We start from the raw sequence: 26,783 nt of genomic DNA, 5'->3' as shown, positions 1-26,783 counted from the left end.
TGAAAAAATATTCAACTTCATTCAAAATTAGATAAATGCAAAGTAAAAGTATAATTCTCACTGATAACTTTGGTAGAAAAAATTTTAATTTGGTAAAAAATGTACAGTGCATTCTGTTGGTGAGGCTATGGGGAAACAGGCACTCTATTCATTGCTGGTGGGAAAAAAATAATGGTACAAATTCTATGAAGTGAATTTGGCAACACGTAACAAAAGTACATATGCGTTTGGGTTTTAACCCTAGAATCTTAATTGTAGGAATTTAACCTGAAACTACACCTTCAAAATAGGAAGAATATATGTAAAGTATTTCATTATGTGTAAGTGTTTGTAACAGCATTACAAACAAACATTATTTGTAATAGCAAAATATTGTTACTATCCTAAATGTTCATCCACAAGAGACTAGTTAGAATAAACTGTAGCACATTTACACAATAGAGAATTATGCAGCCATTTAAAAGTTAGAAAGAGTGGTATAAACTTATTTGGAGTGATGAATGGATAAACAAAATATGATATATTCATAAAATGGAATATTTTCAGACATAAAAAGGAATGAAGTGCTGATACATGGTACAACATTGATGAACCTTGAAAACATTATGCTAAGTGAAAGGACCCAGACATAAAAGACTACGTATTGTATGATTCCATTCATATAAAATGTCCAGAATTGGCTATATACACAGAAAGTAGACTAATTCTTGTCAGGGGCTATTGGAGGGGGAAATAGGGAATGACTATCACAGGGTACAAAGTTCCTTTTAGGAGTGATAAAAATGTTCTTGAACTAAATAGTGGTGATTGCTACACAACTTGCAAATATGCCAAAATCACTGAATTGTTCACTTTATTAAAAGGGTGAATTTTATGATATATGAATTATATATAAAATCTTTTTAAAAAAGAGAAAGAGGGAGGCAAAACAAAAATCAAACAACAAAATACACCAAAACCCAGACATGTGTCTACTGCCCTTTACTTGATATAAAGATGATGATGAGTCCAAGTAGGACATGTTCTTTAGTTAGCTCCTTCTTGGAGTGCTAAGAAGAGGCCATTTCCTTATTTATTTCTCTCCATGAGAATGGGGAAATGTGTTTCTTTTTGTCACCTCACTATCCCCAGTTCCTACCATGGTGCCTAGCACATGGTAGACACCCAGTAAATATGTGTTGAATGAAAAAGGAAAGTAGAATGAAGGAGAGAATTAAGAAATGCTATTTTGTAACCACCAGTGTAATAGTACTTAGTTAGAAACCATTGTATGAAAGTTGGCAGGGTAACAAGATATTTATGAAACCGAGCAGGACCCTGTGAGGCTCCTGGGCACGGAAGACCTTCCATGTCCCTTGTTTCTTATAGGGAATAGACTCCAGCCTTCATGACCTTCCTTGAGTTCCAAAGGGCATATTCGAACGGTTGCTAATCAGGGAAGGGAGGGGATGCAGAGACAAGGGAGGAGTAGTCAAGAAATAATGGTACAGACTTGGGGCAGGGTCCTGGTTCCACCTCAAGGGATACCTATAACAATATCTTTGAGCTCTTTACAGAACTAAAACCCCCAACAAATGGAAGATGCTAGCATTCTTCATTCCAGAGAAGACCATGTGAGGTCAGATTAAAGGAACCAGAGAAGCTCATCAGGAGACTACCTGAGACCAGATTAAAGGAGTGCAGGCCCTGCACACACCCTAATCCTTATCAGCAACCCTACCCTTGAACCATTGCTATAAAACTCCTCATCAAATCCTCCTGGGTGTGGGACACACAGTTTTTCAGGGCAGGAGTCTGCTGTGTCACCCTTTGCCTAGCAAAGCAATAAAGCTATTCTTCTCTACTTCACCAAAAACTCTGTCTCCAGGGTTCGATTCGGCACCGGTGCACAGAGGCCGACTTTTCAGCATCATTTACATGAACTCAGAGTATCACCCTTAAGATTACTTATTAATCCTAAAGGGGAAAACGTATTATTACAATGGAGAGACATTTTGGACATCACTTTAATCAAGTGATCAAACTTAGCATGAGTGTAATGGAATGAATTGACATTAAGTACCTCCTGGTATGATACAGTGGGAAGAACACAATTTTACTCATGAAATTTCTTGCCAAGAATGTTTAGCCTGAGTCTAATTTTGAAAGCAATCAGACAAAAACAGATTGTGAGATATTCTGTGAGACAATTGGCTAGACCCTTTAAAAATATCAATGTTATCAAAGAAAAAAGCAGACAGGACTGTTACAGATTAAAAGTGATTAAAGAGATGACACATGCAGCAATAATGCATGGCCTTATCTTGGATCCTTGATTGAATAAAAGACAACTTTAAAGGACATTTTTGGACAACTAGGGAAATTTTAATGTGGACTGTATAATGGACAAGATTAACATATCAATGTTAAATTTCCTGGGTGAGATAATGGCATTGTGATTAGGAGAATATCTTTGTTAGAGGATACCAAAAGCTGGTTCTTTGAAAAGGTTAAAAATATTTATAAATCTTTTAGCTATGTTGATCAAGAAATAGCAAATACAAAAATTAATCATTACAGATTTTTAAAGGGTAACAGAAAAATTATGAACAAATTTATCTCAATAAATTCAACAACCTGAAAGAAAAGGACACATTTCTTCTTGAAGAAAACAGATAAATAAATTAACAAAATTGAATCAAGAAGAAATAAAAATTTGATGAGTTGAATAGCCTTTTAGCTATTAAAGAAATTGAAATCTTAGTTTAAAACACTTATTCAGGGACTTCCCTGGTGGTCCAGTAGTTAAGAATCCATCTTGCAATGCAGGGGATGCTGGTTCGATCCCCAGTCAGGGATCTAAGATCCCACATGCTGTGGGGCAACTAAGCCCATGCGCCACACAACTAGAGAGCCTGTGTGCCGCAACTACAGAGCCCACACGCTCTGGAGCCTGCAGGCCACAACTAGAGAGAGAAGCCCGTGCACCACAACTAGAGAGAAGCCTATGCACCGCAACGAAAGATCCCGTGCGCTGCAACTAAGACTCAACAAAGCCAAAAGAAATTTTAAAAAAATTTGTGCAAAGGAAACTCCTGGCACAAATGACCTCACTGCTTTGACTTCATCAAGCTATTAAGGAAGAACCAAAGCTAACCTTACACAAACTCTTTCAGAAAATAGAGGAAGTAGAAATACTTTACAATTCATTTTATGACATCAGCATTACCCTGATACCAAAACTGGGTATCAGAAGAAAATAAAACTATAGAATATCTCTCATAAACATGGATAAAACACTTCTTAACAAAATATTAGCAGGTAGAATTCAGCAATATATAATATAGCTTGAGGAAGTAAAGTTTAGCCCAGAAATACAAGGTTGGTTTAACATTCAAAGGTCAATCAATTTAATTCACTATGTTAGCAGAATTCAGGAGAAAACATATAATCATCTCAATAGATGTAGAAAAAACATTTGAGGAACTCAATATCCATACATGATAAAAAGTAAAAAATAGTAATAAAATGGGGCTTCTTTAACCTCAACAGGTCATCTATGCAAAAATTACAACTAACCTCATATTTAATTATTAGTCTGAATACTTTCCCCCATCAGATCAACAACACAGCAAGGATGCGCTCTCTCACTGCTTGTATTCAATGTTGTATTTGTTATCCTAACAAGTGAAATAGTTAAGAAAAAGAAATAAAAGGCACAGACATTAGAAAAGAAGTTACTTACTAATAACACAAATTACTTACTGATAAACTTAACAAAATGTGTGCACAACCTATACATTTAAAACCACAAATATTGCCAATAAAATTTAGAAATAAATGGAGAGATATAATAGGCTCATGGATTGGAAAACTCAATACCACTAAGATGTTAATCTTCTCAAATTGATTAATAGATTCAACAGAATCACATTCAAATGCCTAGAGGATACTTTTTGTTAGAAATTGACAACCTGATTCTACAATTTGTATGAAAATGCAAAGTTCCTAGAAGAGTCAAAATAATTTTGAAGAGAAAAATAAAGTTGGAGGACTAACTACCTGATTTCAAGATGTACTATAAAACTTCACAACTATTTTACACAGCACAGGAAACCATATACAAAACAAAAAGATAACATACAGACTAGGAGAAAATATTTGCAAATGATGCAACCAACAAGGGCTTAATTTCCAAAATATTCAAACACCTCATACAACTCAATAACAAAAAAACATACAATCCAATCAAAAAATGAGCAGAAGACTTAAATAGACATTTCTTCAAAGAAGCCATACAGATGGGCAATAGGCACATGAAAAGATGCTCAACATCACTAATTATTAGAGAAATACAAATCAAAACTACAATGAGGTACCACCTCACACTGGTCAGAATGACCATCATCAAAAAATCTACAAATAACAAAGGCTGGAGAGGGTGTGGAGAAAAGGAAATCCTCATTTACTGTTGGTGAGAATGTAAATTGGTGCAGCCACTATGGAGAACAGTTGGAGGTTACCCAAAAAACTAAAAATAGGTACTTGGTTAAGTCTCCATGCTTCCATGGCAGGGATACGGGTTCGATCCCTGGTTGGGGAACTAAGATCCCACATGCCACGTGGCATGGCCAAAACAAACAAACAAAAAAAACAGAAACAACTAAAAATAAAGTTGCCATGTGATCCAGCAATCCCACTCTTGGGCGTATATCTGGACAAAACTATAATCTGAAAACATACATGCACCCCTATGTCCATAGCAGCACTATTTACAATAGCCAAGACATGGAAACAACCTAAATGTCCATCGACAGATGAATGGATAAAGAGGATGTGATATATATATAATGGAATATTATTCAACCATAAAAAAGAATGAAATAATGCCATTTGCAGCTACATAGATGGACCTAGAGATTATAATACTAAGGGAAGTAAGTCAGAAAGAGAAAAACAAATATCATATGATATCACTTATATGTGGAATCTAAAATATGACACAAATGAACATATCTATGAAACAGAAACAGACTCACAGACATAGAGAACAGATTTATGGTTGCCAAGGGGAAGGAGGGGGTTGGATTGAGAGCTTGGAAATAGCAGATGCAAACTATTATATATAGAATAGATAAAAAACAAAGTCCTATTGTATAGCAAAGGGAACTATATTCAACATCCTGTAATAAGCCATAATGGAAAAGAATATGAAAAGGAATATATGTATATATGTATAACTGAATCACTTTTCTGTACACCAAAAACTAACACAATGTTGTAAATCAACTATACTTCAATTAAAAAACAACCATAATGGGAAATAATTTTTTTAAAAACTTCAGAAATAAAAGATATACAAATGGAAAAGGAAGAAGTAAAATTATCTCTGTCTGCAGATGATATATTATATGTAGATAACACTAAAAATTCTACACACACACACACTTTAGAGCTAATAAATCAGTTCAGCAGAGTAGCAAAGTTGCAGGATACAAAATTAACACACAAAAACCAGTTGCATTTTTATACACTATCAATGAACAATTCAAAAAGGAAATCAAAATAATAATTCCACTTACAATAGCATCAAAAAAGAATAAAATACTTAGGAATAAATTTAACTGGTCTTATACACTGAAAAGCAGAAAACACCACTGAAAGGAATTTAAAAAGAAAGGATTAAAGAAGGCATAAATAGATGGAAAGACACCCTATATTCATGGGTTGGAAGACTTAATATTGTTAAAATGACAATACTACCCAGAGTAATCTACCAATTCGATGCAATCTCTATCAAAATCCCAACTACATTTTTTTTTCAGAAATAGAAAAACTCATTCTAAAATCCATATGGAATCTCAGGAGACTCCAAATAGCCCAAACAACCTTGAAAAATAAGAATGAAGCTGGAAGACTCACACTTCCTTATTTTAAAACTTACTACAAAGCTACTGTAATCAAAACAGTGTGGTACTGGCATGAGGATGGACTTAAAAACCAATGGAATAGAATAAAGAGTGCCCCCACCAGCAAAAACACACACACACACAAAAAAGAGCCCAGAACTCTATTCTCACATATATGGTCAAATGATTTCAATAATGCTGCCAAGATCGTTAAATGAAAGAATAGTTTTTTCAACAAATTTTACTAGGAAAACTGTATATCCACATGCAAAAGAATTAATTTGGAGCATTACCCTACACCACATACAAAAATTAACTCAAAATGAATCAAAGACCCAAATGTAAGAGCTAAAACCATAAAACTCCTAAAATAAAACATAGAGTGAAAGCTTCATGACATTGGTTTTGGCAGTGATTTATTTGATACAACATCAAAAGCACAGGCAATAAAAGGAAAAATAAATTGAACTTCATCAAAATTAAAAACTTTTGTGAACCAAAGGACTCTATCGAGAGAATGAAAACACAACCCACAGATGAGAAAATATTTCCAAATCATATATCCAGAATTAATTGGTAAGGGATTAATATCCAGAATATATAAAGAACTCCTACAACTCAACAACAACAAAAAATCCAGTTTAAAAATGAGCATAAGGGACCTACCTGGTGGTCTAATGGTTAAGAATCTACCTTCCAGTGCAGGGGACGTGGGTTCAATCCCTGGTTGGGGAACTAAGATCCTACATGCTGCGGGACAACTTAGCCCACGCACTTTAGAGCCCACATGCCACAACTACTGAGCATGCATACTCTGGAGCCTGCGCACCACAACAAGAGAGCCCACACACCATAACAAAAGAGCCTACATGCTGCAACAAAGATCCCATGTGCTGCAACTAAGACCCGATGTAGCCAAATAAATAAATAAATAATTTAAAAAATAAAAACGGGCATAGGACTCAAATAGACATTTCTCCAAAGAAGAAATACAAATGGCCAATAAGCACATGAAATGATGCTCAACATCACTGATCATTAGGGAAATGCAAATCAAAACCATGATGAAATGTCACTTTGCATCCATTAGGATGGCTATTATTTTTTTTAAAAAAAGGAAAATGACAAGTGTTGGTGAGGACATGGACAAATTGGAACTTTCATGCATTGTTGGTGGGAATGTAAAATAGTGCAGGTGCTATGGAAAACAGTTTTCATGGTTCCTCAAAAAGTTAAACAGAGAATTACCAGATGACCCAGCAATTCTACTACCAGGTATACACCCAAAAGAATTAAAAGCAGAGACTCAAACAGATACTTGTACCATGTTCACAGTAGCATTGTTTACAATAGCCAGAAGCCACAACCCTTGTCCATCAACAGTTAAATGAATAAGCAGAATGTGGTATATACATACAACAGAATATTATTCAGCCTTAAAAAGGAAAGAAATTCTAATACATGCTACAACAAGAATGAACCTCAGAAACAATATAAGTGAAGTCACCCAGGCACAAAATGATAAATATTGTGCGATTCCACTTATATGAGGTACTTAGCATAGGCAAATTCATAGAGACATAAAGTGGAATAGTGGTTACCAGGGGCTGGAGGGAGAAGGGGATGGGGAATTATTGTTCAATATGTACAGAGTTACTGGAAATAGTGGTGATAGCTGCACAACATTGTGAATGTAACTTAATTCCACTAAATTGTACTTATAAAAATATTTAAATGGTAATTTTTGTTGTATATATTTTACAATAAAAGAACAATCAAAAAATTCACTACAAAAAATTGTGATCTTGGTGTAAGGACAGATACATAAATCAATGAATCAGAATCGAATCTGCAGAAATACTCCTACGCAATTATGGCCAAATGATTTTCAACATACCAAGATAATTCAAAAGAGTAAGTTTAATATTTTTAACAAATGATATTTAAATGGGAAAAGTTAATCTTGACCCTTATAGCATACACAAAAGCTCAAAATGGATTTTAGGGAAATATATGCAAATCATATATTTGATAATGGACTTGTATCCAGAATATATAAAGAATTTTTACAACTCAATAATAAAAAGACAAATGACCTAATTTAAAAATGGGCATAAATATTTTAATAGATATTTCTCTAAAGAAGATATGCTAATGGTTAGTAAGCACATGAAAAGATGCTCAATATCATTAGCAAATCAAAGTCACAGAGACATACCACTTCACATACAGTAGGATGCTACAATCTAAAAGACTATGGTAAGTGTTGACAAGGATGTGGAGAAATTGAAATCCTCGTTCACTGTTGGTAAGAATGTTAAATAGTAGAGCCACTTTAGAAAACAGTTTGGCAGTTCGTCAAATTGTTAAACATAGAGTTACCATATGATCCAGAAACTCTGCTTGCAGTGTGTGTGTGTGTGTGTGTGTGTGTGTGTGTGTGTATATAAGAAAAGTGAAAACGTATGTTCACAAAAATTATGTACACAAACATTCATAGTAGCATTATTCATAATAGCCGAAATAGTGGATACAACTCACATGTTCATTAACCAACGAGTGAATAAACAAAATATGGTATATCCTTACAATAAGCAGAAGTTTTAAATTTTGATGAAGCCCTTTTATTATTTTTTTCTGTCATGGTTTTCAGGGTCCTCTCTGCAAAAACTTTGCTTAATTCATGATCATGAAGACATTCTCTTTTTTCTTCTTCTAATAGATTTAGCTCTTATATTTAAATCTGTTATCCAATATATCAGTGGTTGACAGATGGGTATTGAAGTCTCCAGCTATAATTGTGGATTTGTCCTTTCAGTTCTATCAATTTTTTCTTCACATGTTTTTCAGATCTGTTGTTTGGTGCATATGTATTTAGGATTACTGTGTCTTCTTGGCGGATTGATCATTATATAATGCATTTATCTGTCTCTGGTAATTGTCTTTGCTCTAAACTGTACTTTATCGATATTAATATAGCCATTGCTACTCTCTTTTAATTAATGTTTGTATGATGTCTCTTTCTCTATTCTTTTACTGTCAACCTGCCTAGATCATTATATTTGAAGTTTCTTTTAGACAGAAATATAGTTGGGTTATGTTTTTAAATTCACTCTGCCAAGCTCTGTCTACTAATTAGGTTTTTAAAAAAATATAAACCTAGTTATTTATTTTTGGCTTCATTGGGTCTTTGTTGCTGCATGCAGGCTTTCTCTAGTTGCAGTGAGCAGGGGCTACTCTTTGCTGCAGTGTGCGGGCTTCTCATTGCGGTAGCTTCTCTTATTGCAGAGCATGGGCTCTAGGCATGTGAGCTTCAGTAGTTGTGGCTCATGGGCTTAGTTGCTCCAAGGCATGTGGGATCTTCCTGGACCAGGGCTCGAACCCATGTCCCCTGCATTGGCAGGCAGACCCTTAACCACTGCACAACCAGGGAAGTCCCTACTAACTGTTATTTAGGCCATTCACATTTAAGGTAATTGTTGATCTGTTAAGTTGCCATTTTATTTTTTACCTTCTGTTTGTTCTCTCTGTTTTTCATTTTTCTGTTTTTCTTTCCTGACTTCCTTTGTGTTATTTGAAATTTTTAGAATTCCATTTTGATTTATCTATAGTAGGTTTTTTTTGACAGATGTGAAAAGTTTTTATTTTCAGCATAGAACATTATTTGTGGATTCTATCAAGCAATCTCTATACTATACCCTACTAGGAGAGCAAGTCTCTTTTAGAGGATACATACCCTCATGCAGCACGCCTGGGAAAAAGCCAATCTTTGGTTCTCACTTCCCTTTCCTTTTCTCTCTTCCTCTTCCCCCTCATGCACTCAGAAGAGCCCCTTCCTTAAACCCTAACTCCTTTTGTAAGTAGTCTTTGAAACCAACGACTTCAAGCGTGTTTTGTCCTCTTTATAAAATTGTTAGCATTTGCTGGGACTTCTCTGTTTCTTCATAGAGAGTTCTCCAGTTTTTTCCCAGATGGCTCTTTTTATTAATTGTTTTGTGTTAGGGGCAAGTCAGTTCGCTGGGGATAGGAAAATGCTGAAAAACACAGCAAATAAGACGCAAGCTAAATAAGCTGCAATTGCTATCCAAAACCTTGGATCTTTCAGCAGTACCTTATCAAAGCAGCTGAACACGGTATAACCAATGGACATCCCAGCAAATCCACCTGCAATGTGAGCTGCAAAAGACACCAGGGACCCATTTGCAGGGACAAAGAACCTTCTGTAGAGAGCAAATCCCATGTCCGACACAATTATAAGGACGATGATGAGTAGTCTGATAATTCCAAAGGCAGGAATCATTTCTTGAAAATTCACTAGAACATTCATAAAATAGCCTCCCATCAGAGCATAGACTCCTCCTGAGCACCCACAAGAGATCTGAGTGGGTCAAAGATGAAGCTGGCAAGAGATCCTCAGCGATGCTGATGGAGATGATGAACACAGGAGTGGGAGGCAGTTAGCTCTTTCCAGGTATGTTCTTTGCAACGGTTCAGGAAGCATCCATTTTGAGACAATCCTGTGGACCATTTTAGGCTTGAAGGGATCTTTACCTGCCCTGTCCTCTCTCATTTTCTGCTCTTCCAGCTTTTCTTTCATTTCTCTATCCCTATTCAGATTCACATCCTCCTCCATCTCCAAATTATGAGCAGCAGCCATTGTCCTGGGTCCACCCTCCACACTGCCTTAGAAGGAGCCCATGCAAGTAGAAGTCTGAAGCTTAAGCTTTATTAGTTTCACAAGTAATCCAGCCAAAACAATCCTGCTAGTGTTGGAGGGTCTCCTGCAGAAGCGGGGGTGCAGCTGTGTCTCACCGCGAGGACAAGGACACCGGCAGCAGAAGTTCTGGGAAGCACTCCCCGGTGTGAGCCCTCCCAGAATCCGCCACCAGCCCCACCAAAGAGCCCGGGCAGGCTCCAGTGCCGGATCGCCTCAGCTATCTGTAATGGTTTTGAGTGCGTCTCTTTGTACAGTATTTTTAGGGATTGCTCTAGGTATACCTCATACATATGAAACTTATCATGGTCTACTTGATGTCTTCTTATCAGTTGAGGGGAGTACCTTCCTTTGTGTTTCTTTACACTCCCCCTTTTTATAATATAATTGTTTAAAATATTTCCTCTACAGATATTTATAACCACATCGGTGTAACAATTTTTGTTTCAGCTGTCAAACATGTTTTAGAAACCTCAAAAAAGAAGGAAAATCTATTCTATTAAACCATATATTGCTTACTATATTGTTTCATCCTTTCTGATGCTCTGAGGTTGTTTCTTTTAGTTTCTTCCATTCTGTTTAGAGAATTTCCTTTAACCATTCTTTTAGTGTAGATCTGCTGATAGTAATTTTTTAGCTTTCCTTCATCTGAGAATGTCTTGATTTTCCCTTCATTTCTTAAGGCCATTTTTGCTGGATGTAGGATTCTGGATTCAGAGTTCTTATCTTTGGCATTTGAAAAGTGTTGTACTACTTCTTTCTGGCCTCCGTGGCTTTTCATGAGAAATCCATTGTCATTTGAATTGTTTTTCTCTGATAGGCAAGGTGTTGTTTCTCTCTTTCCTTGCTTTGAAGATTTTTAATGTCTTTAGTTTTCAAAATTTTAACTATGATGTGTTTTGGTTTGGATTTCTTTAGGTTTACTTTGATACTTGAATATGTAGGTTTATGTTATTTGCCACATTTGGTAAGTTTTAAGCAATTATTTCTTCAAGTATTTTTTCAGCCATGTCTTCTTTCTCTTTTCTTTCTGGGACTCTAATGACATAAATATTAGATCTTTTGTTATAGTCCCACATATTCCTGAGGCTCTGTTCATTTTTTTAAGTCTATTTTCTCTTTGTTGTTCAGACTGAGTAATTTCTATTGTTCTATCTTGCAGTTTACTGATTCTTTCCTCTGATCCCTCTCTTCTGCTGTTGAACACATCCATTGAGTTTTTTTTTTTAACATCTTTATTGGAGTATAATTGCTTTACAATGGTGTGTTACTTTCTGCTTTATAACAAAGTGAATCAGCTATACATATACATATATCCCCATATCCCCTCCATTTTGTGTCTCCCTCCCATCCTCCCTATCCCACCCCTCTAGGTGGTCACAAAGCACAGAGCTGATCTCCCTGTGCTATATGTCTGCTTCCCACTAGCTATCTGTTTTACATTGGGTAGTGTATGTATGTCAATACCACTCTCTTACTTCGTCCCAGCTTACTCTTCCCCCCTCCCCATGTCCTCAAGTCCATTCTCTATGTCTGCATCTTTATTCCTGCCCTTCCCCTAGGTTCTTCAGAACCATTTTTTTTGATTCCATATATATGTGTTAGCATATGGTATTTGTTTTTCTCTTTCTGACTTACTTCGCTCTGTATGACAGGCTCTAGGTCCATCTACCTCACTACAAATAACTCAATTTTGTTTCTTTTTATGGCTGAGTAATATTCCATTGTATATATGTGCCACATGTTCTTTATCCATTCATCTGTTGATGGACGCTTAAGATGCTTTCATGTCCTGGCTATTGTAAATAGAACTGCAATGAACATTGTGGTACATGACTCTTTTTGAATTATGGTTTTCTCAGTAGTGGGATTGCTGGGTCATATGGTAGTTCTATTTTTAGTTTTCTAAGGAACCTCTATACTGTTCTCCATGGTGGCAGTTTAAGTCCTTTTGAGCATGCCATCCATTTACTGCAAGGACTTTGATTAATGTCAATGATTTCAACATGGATTCTGAATGAAGGTTGATGTTAGAAATATTCAGATTCCGGTTAACTGTTGACTTGTTTGCGTAAATGCTTTGAAGGGCTAGCTGCTTATCTTCTAGTGTACCATTCCTGTCTCCTCCTTTATTCTCCATCTCAACATTGTTATTATTTCCATAATAACTTTTATCTAAAATTTAATTCTTTTTACTTGCTTATTTACAATCTTCTCTGGTAAACTGTAAGTTACATAGGGCAGAAACCATGTTTATTTTTCCACCATTGTATTGCTTGTGACTGGCATATAGCAGATGCTTAATAAACATTTGCTCATCCACTTATTTAACAAACATTAATTGAGGACCTATTATGTGCCAGGCCCTATTTTGAATTCTGAAAACAGAAAAAATAAACAAGGTTCTTTCTCTTATGAAATGAATAAATAATTGTGTTCCAAATATCGATCTATGGGATATTAATAGCCCTTACATGAAAAAAGCAGTTTATGGACAAATAAATTTAGGAAGCAGTTACTCAAAAGTTGAAGTAATTTTTTTATTGCAGGCTTTATCACTTACTTTAGTAAGCAAACATGAATTTGCAAAAGGGGATTGATATATATTCAGTGTTTCTTAAGCTCTTCTATCACAGAGCTCCCTTTTCAATAAGCAGTCAAAGATAAAGATTTTAAAGTAAGCCATAATTTGTGCGGGGGCATGGTTGTTGTTTTAAGTTTTGAAGTGGGGCAGGAAAATTTGACTAGAGGTGCAATTACCCTATCTAATCCACTCCTATTTATTATCCTTTAATCAACTGATTTAAAATGTATAACACAAAATGATCTTTATAATTTAAGAGCAAATCATGCCTCTTTTAGAAGATATAAAATTTAAATAGTCTTTCAGGTGATTCATGGAGTGGCATATAATTAATAACAAATTTTCAGTATAATAGTTTGCTCCTGAAAGAGGTACACACAACATTGAAACAATCCATGTTTAATTCAGGGCCATGCCAACAAAGCCTTAATCCACTTTACCAATTCACAGGATCACGTACTAAAAAACCAAGTACCTTCTCATTTACATCTCTTAAATGTTCTTTTTCTTCCAGGAGAAGTCCTAGTTCTACCTCTTAATCCCTGTGTCTTTGAAAAAAAATGTATCATCTCTGAACCTCAATTTCCTCAACTATAAAATGACATAATAATTGCTATTCTTACAGGAATAAATAAGATCAAATATATATACATTTCCTCTTATTACTGGGAGGTTACAGAGAAGAAGAGCCAGGGAAATAGACTAGAATTATGAATGTGGTAATGGATTCAAGTTGAAGACATCAGTAAGAATGCATGTTTGATTAATATAGATACGGATGGGTAAATATAGCTTGGATCATCTTGTGGCACCAGAAAGTAAGGAATTATTCAAAACACACACACACACACACACACACACACACACACACACACACATATTAGTGGGACATGTCAATAGGCCACAGGAGCCAACTGAAAGAACTCCCAATGGCCAGAGCTGGAACAATTTGAGCATTGTTCAAATTAAAGCAGCATCTGATTATAACCAAAAGTATAATATAAATATTCATGAGTCCATATTGATACAAATAAATGACTGAATAAATTCATAAATGGGGGCGAACAGATAAATCTCCCATGCAGAAGAATTCCAAACAAATTATGTAGCTACTCCAACTTAAAGGAAGGGGAGATAAGTTCCCACTTCCTGAGTGTGGGCTGTACACAGAAAATTTCTTCCAAAGAGTACAATATGGAAAGCGGGGAAGAAAGAAGAGCCTTACAGTAGAGAAGCCTGACAAACACTCCCTCAGTCAGGGGAGCAAAGTCAACATCAACAGTCTTAAGTCATGTTGGTGGTATGTAACCTTGATATGATATAATAAAAATGGCACTTTACATTTGTAATCTTCCTCCAAAAACCCTGTAACTTATACCATTACACACCTATGAGAGTGGCCAAAATCCAGAACTCAGACAACATCAAATTCCGGCAAGGATATGGATCAACAGGGACTCTCATTCATTGCTGGTGTGAATGCAAAATGGTACAACCACCTTGGAAGTTTGGCAGTTTCTTACAAAACTAATACACTCGTACTATGTGGGGTTTTTTTTCTTTCTTTTTGCTACTTTTGTTTTCTTTCTTTTTAGCTGCACCGCGGCGCATGTGGAATCTTAGTTTCCTGACCAGTGATCGAACCCACACCCCCTGCAGTGGAAGAGCAGAGTCTTAACCACTGGACCGCCAGGGAAGTCCTACTCTTACTATTTGATCCAGCAACTGTATTGCTTGGTATTTACCCCAAAAGCTGAAAACTTATGTTCACACAAAAAGCTGAACACGGATGTTTACAGCACCTTTATTCATAAATGCCAAAACTTGAAAGCAACCAAGATATCCTTTACTAGGTGAATGGATAAATAAAGTGTGGTACACCCAGACAAGGGAATATTATTCACTGCTAAAAAGAAATGTGCTATCAAGCCACGAAAAGACATGGAGGAATCTTAAATACATGTTACTAAGTGAAAGAAGCTGATCTGAAAATGCTACATATTGTATGATTCCAACTGTGTGGCATGCTGGAAAAGCCAAAACTATGGAAACAGTAAAAAGATCAGTGGTTTCCGGGGGTTGGGTGTTTGGAGAGATGAATAGACAGAGCAGAGGATTGTTAGGGAAGTGAAAATACTCTGTATGACACTAAAATGATGGATGTATATTATTATATATTTGTCCAAACTCATAGAATGTGCAACATCAAGAGTTAACCATAAGGTAAACTATGGGTTTTGGGTGGTTGTGATGTGTTGGTGTAGGTTTATCAATTGCAACAAATGTACCACTCAAGTAAGGGATGTTGACAACGGGGGAGACTATGCATGTGTAAGGGGCAAGGAGTATGTGAGAAATCTCTGTCCCTCCCTCTCAGCTTTTCTGTGAATCTAAAACTGCTCTAAAGAAATAAAGATTTTTCTAAAAATTAACAAAATAAACCATAACTAATCTAATCATGTGAAAACCATTAGACAAATTCCAATAAGGGAACAACCTTACAATATACCTGACCAGTACTCCTCAACATTGTCAAGGCTTTCAAAGAAAGCAAAGAAAGTCTGAGAAAATGTCACAGCCAAGAGGAGCCTAAAGAGATAAGACAAGTAACTTGGGATCCTGGGTGGGATCCTGGAACAGAATAAGGATATTAGGTAAAAAGTAAGAAAATATGAATAAACTGTGGACTTTAGTTAAAAATAATACAACTATTGGTTCATTAATTATAACAATGTACCATACTAATAACAAAAGATGTTTATAATAGGGGAAACTGTGTGGATAAGGGGGTAAATGGGAACTCTCTATACTATCTGTTCAATTTTTCTGTAAATCTAAAACTGTTCTAAATGATAAAGTCTATTACTAAAACAGAAAAGGCCTCTCATGATGCTTGGTATGTGAAAGGTGTCCAGTAAGGGCTCTGTGTAATCACTGTTATCATCATTGTAATAATAATGTAGCTGATGCTTCCAGTTTGCACTAGTTTATGGTCACAAATACAATCTTATTTATGATAATCATCCTTGTTTTGATAGAAGCCGTTTAGAGCATAGAGGGGAAGCATTTGAGCTTTAGAGAAAAGCAGACTGAGATTAAAAACCTGGCTCTGAAATTTTATATTCTTTACATTCTTTATTATTTACTTTGCTTCTCTAATATATTTGCTCCTTACTTTGCCTTCCTCATTTTTAAGATGGGGCTGAAAATAGCACCTACAATAATTGTCAGAATGAAATGAGGCAATGTAAATATTCATTCATTTATTCATTCATTCATTCATTCTACTAATTTATACTGAGTGCCTACTATGAGGAAAACCAAGAAAGAACAGGGTTTTGGGGGAAGGAGAGTCAGGGAATAGCAGAAGTTCAGTTTTAGATCTGTTCAACTTGAGATGATTATTTGAGATATACAATGGAAAAATCAAATAAATGGTTATATATGAGTGTCTTAAACACAGAAAAGAGGTCAAAGCTGGGTATGAAATTTAGCCTTACAGTTTTGGGACTGAATAAATTGACTTGAGGAACACTCCAACACTTCGTGCTCAAGTACAAGAAGAATCTGAAACAAACAAACAAACAAAAAAAAGCCTGAGCAGGAGGAACCAGAGAGGTAGGGGGAAAAATCAGGATACAGTGATGTCAAAAGATTAAAAAAAAAAGTTCAAGAAGAAAAGTGTTGAATACTGCATAGAGGTCAAGTAAAATGAGGAAAGAGAACTATTCATTGCAGTTGGTAATACTAAGGTTGTTGATAACTTTGACAAGAGTAGTTTCAGTGAAGTGATAAGGGCAGAAGCTGGAATGAATTGGGAAGAAGAATAAATGGGAGATGAGGAAGAATGGACAGTAGGTTTGACAACTTAAGAGAATTTTGCTGTGAAAGGGAGGAAAGAAATGAGGTGGTGACTGAAGGTGAATTTAGTGTCAAGGGAGGGTTTTTAAAGATGGAACACTAGAGCATGTTTGTAGCATTGGAATGATCCCATGAGAAGAAAGAAATTTTGCATATACCTAGGTACTCGAAATGGCTTTTTGTTGTTTTATTTATTATTATTATTATTATAGGATATCTAATCTCTCACCTCCAAAATCTCACCCAGTTATGTCTGGAAGTCTGAGAGTATCTCATGTAACATCATGAATAGTCCTTCTGCTACCACCTGTCATGTCATACTCTCCTGCCAAACTCCCTTCAGTGAAATCTCCTGACCTCCAACTGCCCATGAAATTATTTAGTGATGCCTCTTCACTGACACTAGTCCTGAGGCTCATCTTGAATATTTTGATGTCTATTTCAAAGGCACTGCTTCCTGATGCTCCCAAGGCTGCTAGTACCAATATGCTAAAATCCTTTAGCTGCTAAAATCCTTTAGCTGCCAAAATACTGTTGGATTTCTTAGAGTTTCAATAGGCAATATTTAGGGCAGAAGAGAAGAGAATGCTCCTCTTCCACACTTTATAAACCTGGGAATGAAGCAGTGCTGATTGTGACCCAAATTCTCCCAGAGTATTTTCTAAACATAGCCTGTTCCATATCTTGTTAGAGTACCCAAGGGCTTCAAACCTAAGTCCATTAGTTGGACCCATTCTCTAAGACAAACTACATGTTGTATTCCCAATTTTTCTTTTCACCCTACTGATTTTATGACTTCTTTCCCCAACTTTTATGCAAAACAATTCATGCAAATTCCTAGTTGGCATAATACACTGGGCTTCTAAGTCTAAATCTCAGAAATAAGGATATAGTTTAGGATAAAGTTTAAAACCTATCTAGAGTTAGTGGTATACCAAGGATGGGACAGTGGGAGTAGTTTGCTCTGAATGAAGGCAATAAGGAGGTGAACTAAGTGTAGAGAATTAAAAACAATAATTAAAAACTGACTAAAGGTAGATCTGCCTTTTATTATCATCATATATCAGCACTTCTAAACCATATCAATGATAAAATATCCTGTCCCCCAAATCTTTTGTTAGTCTAAGTTCTAAATAATTGTGTTTGAATAATATATACATAAGCTTCCAATTAGCACATTTTTTGTATTCTTCTTTTTTTTTTCGTTGTTTCTATTTATTTATTTATTTTTACAGTAGGTCCTTGTTGGTTATCTATTTTAAATACAGCAGTGTGTACATGTCAATCCCAAGCTCCCAAACTACCCCTCCCCTCAATTAGCACATTTTAAAATCATTTAAACATTGTATTCTACATGGAAGTTAACTTGGAATCAGCTTCAAACACACTCAGACTCAGCTACACATTTATTTTTAGAGTAGGTTCATAATGGTTCAGAATTACTTGAGTTCACTACATATGTTGTTCTTGTCTCCAACCCCTGTGCTACTACATATTTCTGCATTTAGACAGTAAATTTGATATAAATAATAAGACAGAGATTGTAAAGATGAAGAAAGGAAATTGATTTCTTCAATTCTGTCATTTTACATCATTATATGGAGTTTTTATTTGTGTTTACTATTTCAAATTTAAATGCAGAAACATTTGAAAGCTGCTAAAATCAATCCTGAAGAAGCAAAGATGTATAATTTCAAAAAATTATTGTAAAATGGGATTTCTTAAAATCTCTGTTAAGCTTATCCTTTTTGTTTAACCTTTTTCCTAACTTTTTGTAGATATGTTGCTTCACTTGAAAGAAACTTTTCTAAATTAAAGTCAATAAAAAGATTTCTTCAATCAGTGAGTAAAAATAGATTGACAAATCTTTATACATTCTCTACTAAATATGAGTATGTGAAGAAGATCAATTTTGATGAAGTCATGGGCAAATATGCAAACATGAAGGCTTAAAAACAAAATGTTATTCATTATTGCAAAATGTATTACAAAACATGATGTAAGTATAAGTTTCTTTCCCCTTTAAAACTAAATTAATTAGGGACTTCCCTGGTGGCTCAGTGGTTAAGAATCAGGCTGTCAATGCAGGGGACATGGGTTTGAGCCCTGGTCCAGGAAGATCCCACATGCCACGGAGCAACTAAGCCTGTGCGCCACAAGTAATGAGACTGTGTGCCACAACTACTGAAGCCTGTGCACCTAGAGCCCGTGCTCTGCAACAAGAGAAGACACTGCAATGAGAAACCCACGCACCACAACAAAGAGTAGCCCCCGTTCACTGCAACTAGAGAAAGCCCGCATGCAGCAATAAAGACCCAACGCAGCCAAAAATAAATAAGTAAATTAATAAATTAAAAAAATAAATTAAAAAGTATTAATATTTTATTTTTCTTTTTTGTGCTATAATATTTACCTTTTTATTTTCAATAAAAGAAGATTTTTCAATCCATGCATATATGGTCAATTAATTTACAAATAAAGGATCCAAGGATATACAATGGGAAAAGGACAGTCTCTTCAACAAATGGTGTTGAGAAAACTGGACAGCCACATGCAAAAGAATGAAACTAGACCACTGCTTTATATCATACCAAAAATCAACTAAAATGGATTAAAGACTTGAACATAATACCTGAAACCATAAAACTCCTAGAAGAAAACATAGGCAGTGAACTCCTTGACATCTGTCTTGGCAATGATTTTTTTGGATCTGATACCAAAAGCAAAGGCAACAAAAGCAAAAATAAACAAGTGAGACTATATCAAACAAAAAAGCTTCTACACAGCAAATGAAACCATCGGCAAAAAGAAAAGGTAACCTATGGAATGGGAGAAAATATTTGCAAATCTTATATCTGATAAGGAGTTAACATCCAAAACATATAAAGAACCCATACAACTCAACAGCAAAAAATCAACAATCCAAATAAAATATGGACAGAGGATTTGAATAGACATTTTTCTAAAGAAGACATACAGATGGCCAACAGGTACATGAAAATGTGCTCAACATCTCTAATCATCAGGGAAATGCAAATCAAAACCACAATGAGATATCACCTCACTCCTGTTAGAATGGCTACTATCAAAAAGACAAGAAATGACAAGTACTGGTGAGGATGTGGAGAAAAGGGAATCCTGTGCACTTTTGTTGGGAATGTAAACTGGTGCAGCCACTATGGAAAACAGTATGGAGCGTCCTCAAAATATTAAAAATAGAACTACCATATGATTCAGCAATTCCACTTCTGGGTATTTATCTGCAGGAAACAAAAAATACTAACTCAAAAAGACTATATGCACCTTATGTTTTTTGCAGCATTATTTACAATAGCCATAATATTGAAACAACCCTAGTGTCCACTGATGGATGACTGGATAAAGAAAATGCGATATATATACACAATGGAATATTATTCAGCCATAAAAAGGAAATCTTGCCAATTGCAACAACATATATAGACCTTGAGGGCATTATGCTGACTGAAATAAGTCAGACAGAGAAAGACAAATACCATATGGTCTCACTTATATGTGGAATCTAAACAAACAAACAAATCCACAAAAAAATGAACTCATAGATACAGAGAACAGATTGGCGATTGCCATAAGTAGGGGATGGGGGGTATGAAAAATAGGTGAAAGTGGTCAAAATGTAACCTTAAACTTCCAGTTATAAAATAAATAAGTCATGGGGACGTAATGTACAGCATGATGACTACAGTTAATACTGCATTGTATATTAGAAAGTTGCTAAGAGAGTAGATCTTAAAAGTTCTCATCACAAGAAAAATCTCTCACTGTTGCGGCCTCTCCCATTGCGGAGCACAGGCTCCGGACGCACAGGCTCAGCGGCCATGGCTCACGGGCCTAGCCGCTCCGTGGCATGTGGGATCTTCCCGGACCGGAGCACGAACCCGTGTGCCCTGCATCAGCAGGCGGGCTCTCAACCACTGCGCCACCAGGGAGTCCCGAAAAATTTTTTTTAACTATATGTGATGATGGATGTTAATGAGACTTATTGCAGTAATCATTTCACAATATATACAAATATTGAATCATTATGTTATATACCTGATACTAATATAATGTTAGATGTCAATTATATCTCAACAAAAAAGATTTTCACTGTCTGTCTTTTTTTTTCTGGCCATTATGATTATTCATTTTATTTTCTGATTTTCACTAAAAATAATTTTGTCATCTAGAGGAGGAATATGTTAGCAAAATGATCCATTTCTGGTGTCAAATACACAAAGTACCCCACTTCCTATAGTAATAACAATTTAATATTTTAAGAATGAGGTTAGGAATATTTTACCTTCTTGAACACTCCATGTCTCTAAATTTGAGGCACTTTATTTTTTATATTTTATTCTGAGTCATTCACCAATTTGTACATCTTACAAAATTGTCTTATCTCCCCAAATAAACTATAAATTCCATGAGAGCAGTTCATGTAATAGGAAGTCAACAAATATAAATGTAATAAATATTCTCACTGCATCCTAACTAGACCAAAAACTGAATTTGATTTTGAGAAGGAAAGAAGTTAAGCACTGAAATACAATGATTCCAAATTTAGCTGTTCTTGTTCTGAGGCAACTCCATTCTTAATTTAAAATAGTAATTATTATAGCAATGGCACTCTCCCCTTTTGTAGCAGATATCTCTGGTACCACCCATATCACATATTCAGAACGTAGCTCTGATTTTAGCTATATCTGTGTTACATCATTCCAGTTCACTTCATATTGCCAGTGTCCTACTCAAATAAGTCTGCATTCTATCCTCAGGCCTTCTCCAGACACCATGGAAGCTTGCTCAGCACATTTGGCAAGCACAGTACAAATGAGTGGGGGATTTAACCTCTGTCTGGGGCAACTCTCAATTGATAAGGTGTGGGGTTGTGGATAAATGCTCAAGTCTCTTTAAAGTGGATTACAAAAAAACTCAATAACACATCCTTATATTTGATTTCCTCTTTCGCTATTTCACTCTACTCACTCCTTCCTTTCTGTTTCCTGGGATTACCTCCTAAATAAACTACCTGCCTCCCAAATAAACTACCTGCATCCAAGACTGTGTCTCTGACTCTGCTTTCAGAGAAACACAAATTGAAAATACTCTCAACCACTATATTCCAGTAACATTAGGGATTTTGTAGTTCTGTGAAGAGGGCAAGCTGTTTCTTCCTTCGGGGCTTTTGTATATGCTATTCCTTCTATTTGTTATGCTTTGTTATCTCATCAGTCAGGTATCAACTTAAATATCATTTCATAAGGGAAAACCTTCCTGACTCCTTAGAGCAGGTTGGATGGCCCCTTGTTTAATGACCTTGTATCAACCAGCACTTTTGTTTAATGGTACTTACGTAGTTGAATATTTATTTGGATAATTTTGTGTTTAAAGTTGGTTTCCTGAATTAGGCCATAAGTTCCTCGAGGATAGGAATGATGGTCTGTTCACAGTAATATGCTCAACAACTAGTAAAAGTCTGGCATCCCGTGGGTAGTCAACAAATATGTACTTGGTGCCTATCCTTTTTTCAGCACTTTTCTAGACTCTAGGGTTACAGTAAAGAACAAATCAGACAAAACTTCTACCCTAATAGATCTTATATTCTAGTAGAGAGAATGAAGACAAAACACAAAATATACAAATAAAATATGTGGTATGCCATAAGATGGCAAGTGCTATGAGGAAAATAAAATAGCAAAGGGAAAAAGAGTGTTGAAGGAGTTGCAAATTTAAATAGGGTGATTATGGAAGGTCTTAATGAGGTGAAATTTAAGAAAACACCTAAAAATATGAACCAATATTAATATATGGGTTAAGGCAAAGGGAAAAATAAGTGCAAAGACCCTCAGGCAGGAGGATGCCTGTCATAGGCATATTCAAAGAAAAGCAATGGGACTTCCCTGGTGGCACAGTGGTTAAGAATCTGCCTGCCAATGCAGGGGACACGGGTTCAAGCCCTGGTCTGAGAAGATCCCACATGCCGCGGAGCCACTAAGCCCATGTGCCACAACTACTGAGCCTGCACTCTAGAGCCCGTGAGCCACAACTACTGAGCCCATGTGCCACAACTACTGAAGCCCACGCGCCGAGAGCCTGTGCTCTGCAACAAGAGAAACCACCACAATGAGAAGCCCGCGCACCACAACGAGGAGTAGCCGCCACTTGCCACAACTAGAGGAAGCCTGCATGCAGCAACGAAGACCCAATGCAGCCCAAAATAAATTAATTAATTAATTTTTAAAAAAGAAAAGAAAAGCAATGAAGCTAATATGGTAGGATTAGTAGAGTGAGTGAGGAGAAAATAGGAGGAGATGACATCAGAAGGGAGATAGTAAAACAGATAATGGATAGCCTTGGAGAGTATTGTTAGGACTCTTACTTTTACCCTAACTGAGACAAGAAGAAGCCATTGGAGTTTTGAGGAGAAAAGTAATATGATCTGACTTCTATTTTAACACTATGACTGTGGCTGCTATGCTGACAAGGATGACAAAGACAAGGACAGAAACAGAGAGACCAGTTAGGATGCCATTGCAATAATCTGGGCAGGAGATTAAGGTAACTTGGACCAGGATGGTAGCGGTGGAAGTAGTGATAAATAATCAGATTCTAGATATGTTTTATAGAGAGAGCCGGTAGGATTTGCCTCCAAGGTTTTAGGTTTGAACAAATAGAACTGAGATTGGAAAGACTGTAGTAGAAGCAGGTTTGGGGGTAAGATATAAAATATGAGATGCCTATCATATATCCAGATGGAGATGATGGGTAGGCAGTTGGATATACATTAGTCTGGAGTTCAGGGGAGAAAGCCTGGCTGGAGATATAAATTTGGAGGTTGTCATCATATACATGATATTTAAAAGATATTAGATTGGGGCTTCCCTGGTGGCGCAGTGGTTGAGAGTCCGCCTGCCAATTCAGGGGACACGGGTTCGTGCCCTGGTCCGGGAAGATCCCACATGCCGCGGAGCGGCTGGGCCCGTGAGCCATGGCCGCTGAGCCTGCGCATCTGGAGCCTATGCTCCGCAACGGGAGAGCCCACAACAGTGAGAGGCCCACGTACCGAAAAAAAAATAAATAAAAATAATAAATAAATAAATAAAAGATATTAGATTGGATGAGATGCCTGAAAGTATAAGGTTAGAGAGTAAAATAGAGGAAGTAAAATGTTTCTGCACTGAGACCTTCCAATATTTGAGGTCAGGGAAATGAAGAGGAATCAGCAAAAGAGAAGGAGAAGGAATAGTCAGAGAGAAACAAGGAGAGTGTGCTGGGAGTTGTGGAAGGTCTGTTCTGATTGCTTCAAATTTTTCAGTAAAATAAGAAGTAGAATTATTACATGAAAAGTGCAAAAGGGGGAGGAGTAGTTGGAGGTCTGAGGAAACAGAAGGTGTGAATAGTTTTCTAGGAGAGTAGAAGAGCAAAAACTTTTCTACTACCCATACTAGAATAATATAGTATGATTTCTGAATAGCATTGAGGGTCCCTTGAGATTAGTGATTATGTATTTAAAGTGAGAGCAGTCAGTATAAGTTATGTGTTTTTCTCGAGTCATATTTAGTGATGTGAGTGTAGTCAAAGGGTAAAAAGAGAGTTGAATTTAACCAGTTTTACCAAGGGAATATGAGTGAGAGAGAAGCAATTGGGTTGAAGAAAATAATTATAATCATTGGCTATGGAGTTTAAATTAGGTAAGAATGGTTTGTCCATAATGAAGGACAATTAAAAGGTCATAGGAACAATAGGTTATAATTCTCAGGGGGCTTTGAGAATTACCAGAGTTAGGATCCCAGAAGGAGTGAGTAGAAAGACAGATGATGGTTGGAGAGTAGAATGCTTGAAACCAGCATTATAGGAAGTTTATAGTTATAGGTAAGACAAAGTCTAGGGTGTCATTATGGTAGTCAGTGACAGAGCTAGGTTGGAAAGAAGTCAGGTAATGACATGTACATAGTCCAATGGAGATTATACTCAGAGGTAAGAGGGATGACATAAGAGACCTGGGCTCTTTGTAGTGATTGATATAAACAGGGACAAATGGCATCACAAGATTACTTCTGATGGTCCCAAAGAAGATGTTTGTGGTAAAGTAGTATTGCAAGAGAGAGGAACTCTTCCCAAAAGCTGAGAGTTTTGTGTCACACCTTGAATTCTGCTGGAGGCACTGAGGAATTCACAAGGTCCCTGAATAACAAAATTTAACATTTATTGAATGTCAAGGCACTAAACTCAGAATCACTGTAAGAAATCTTGTGGCCAACTTACTGAAGTCTTGCTTCAGTCCTTACCACTGTACTAGAAGGGTGCCAGTGAGCCTGATTAGGTCTTCTTTAGAGGGACTCCATACAAAAGGACTGCTTTGAGGGTGAGGTGACCTCAACAGATGGGTGGACTGCCAGAAACTAAGGTTCAGGGAAGTTGTAATCAATAAAATGAAAGAGACATTGAGTATTATAGAGAGATTCCCCAGGAATTGGAAAGAAGTGTCCATGAAAAAGCCCACAAAAGCACTCTGTGAAAGAGAGCCAATGATTGTGTAACCGCCATAAAGAAGACCCTGAAGGAAGATTATAACTATATTAGTTTAGTGAGAATTTTCTGCCTCTTACCTGTCCTCTCTCTCCCTTGTTCCAGTCTAGATATAGTCTAGTGAATGGGGGAGAAGGAGTGAAAGTGCAAAATGGTAAAGTAGAAGTCAATTATGTTACTCTTTCCATCACAGGATTTTACATCTGACAGAGGTCAAGCTGGGTAAAGGAGTTTAAATTGTATGAGAGTTTGAAGTAGGAGAGTTTGGACATTTTTAGTTTCAAAAAAGAGACTTCACTTATTTGACTGGGGGATTTTTTTAAAAAAATTACTGCAAAGTGACCCTGCAAAGCCACAGGACCTCCTGAGGTATCATCCAGGGATGGGGAAGAAAAAGTTGAGAGAGCAGTCTTGAAGGAATCAGTGGGAAAGAAAAAAGTTACTTTCTGTTAGCACTGTACCAGGTTCAGCTTGTTTAGTAAAAAGTTTACCATTATATTACAAGGTAGAAGATGGTAAGTATCATAGTAAAGGAAGGTGAAAAGTTCTTTGAGAGTTGAGTGAAAAAATAAATAAATAAAAAGAATCCAGGAAGTAAAATAGAAGAGGCAGCATTTTAACAGGACCTGAAAATAACATTGGATACTTCAGAGTAGATAGAATTTACAGGTGAGAAGGAAAGGCTGCTAACTAACAGGCTGTATTAACCTGGGTTCCCTAGAAAACAAATTGTGAGGCAAAGCTGAAGCGCTCGTGTAAGAGTGAGGAAAAGGGCAGTGAGGTAGGGGAAAGTTGGTAGCAAATATAATGTGGTATATTACTAAACTGGCCATTACTTCTCAAAGTTACACAAACAGAAACTTACCAAACAGGACATCTCCAGGCAGGTATTACAGAAACACTATGCCCTAGAAAAATCTATTGAAAAAGAATGAAGAGAGAATTTACTGGCTGGCCACTCCTGTGTCCACTCCCCCATTGTCAAAGTTTCCCCTCACAGAGTTAATTACCCTATACTTTCCAGTCCCTTGGCCTCTCCTGTACTTTTTGTATAAGCAAGATATCATACCCTGTGCCATAATCCTTCATCTGAGTCTGGAATTTGTGGCAGGAGTCAGAGACTTCAAGATTCAGTTGTGAGACCACTTAGATCATTGGAGTCTGTAGAACTGGTCATGGAGGCAGT

The 26,783-nt window shown here is 36.4% G+C and overlaps 1 long non-coding RNA gene across 1 annotated transcript in view; it reads left to right on the top strand.

The window, feature by feature from the left end:
* The window catches only part of LOC141276129 (uncharacterized), a 31,562-nt gene extending 14,416 nt beyond the window's left edge, over window positions 1-17,146 (top strand). Inside the window, exon 2 of the long non-coding RNA XR_012325097.1 lies at window positions 14,782-17,146. This is a non-coding gene — a long non-coding RNA (uncharacterized lncRNA). The remainder of the gene's footprint in view (window positions 1-14,781) is intronic.
* Window positions 17,147-26,783: the final 9,637 nt, after the last annotated feature.

The sequence above is a fragment of the Tursiops truncatus genome, chromosome 1, assembly GCF_011762595.2.
Source record: "Tursiops truncatus isolate mTurTru1 chromosome 1, mTurTru1.mat.Y, whole genome shotgun sequence".
Classification (NCBI taxonomy): Eukaryota; Metazoa; Chordata; class Mammalia; order Artiodactyla; family Delphinidae; genus Tursiops; species Tursiops truncatus.
This window is presented reverse-complemented; position numbering and strand designations above follow the sequence as displayed.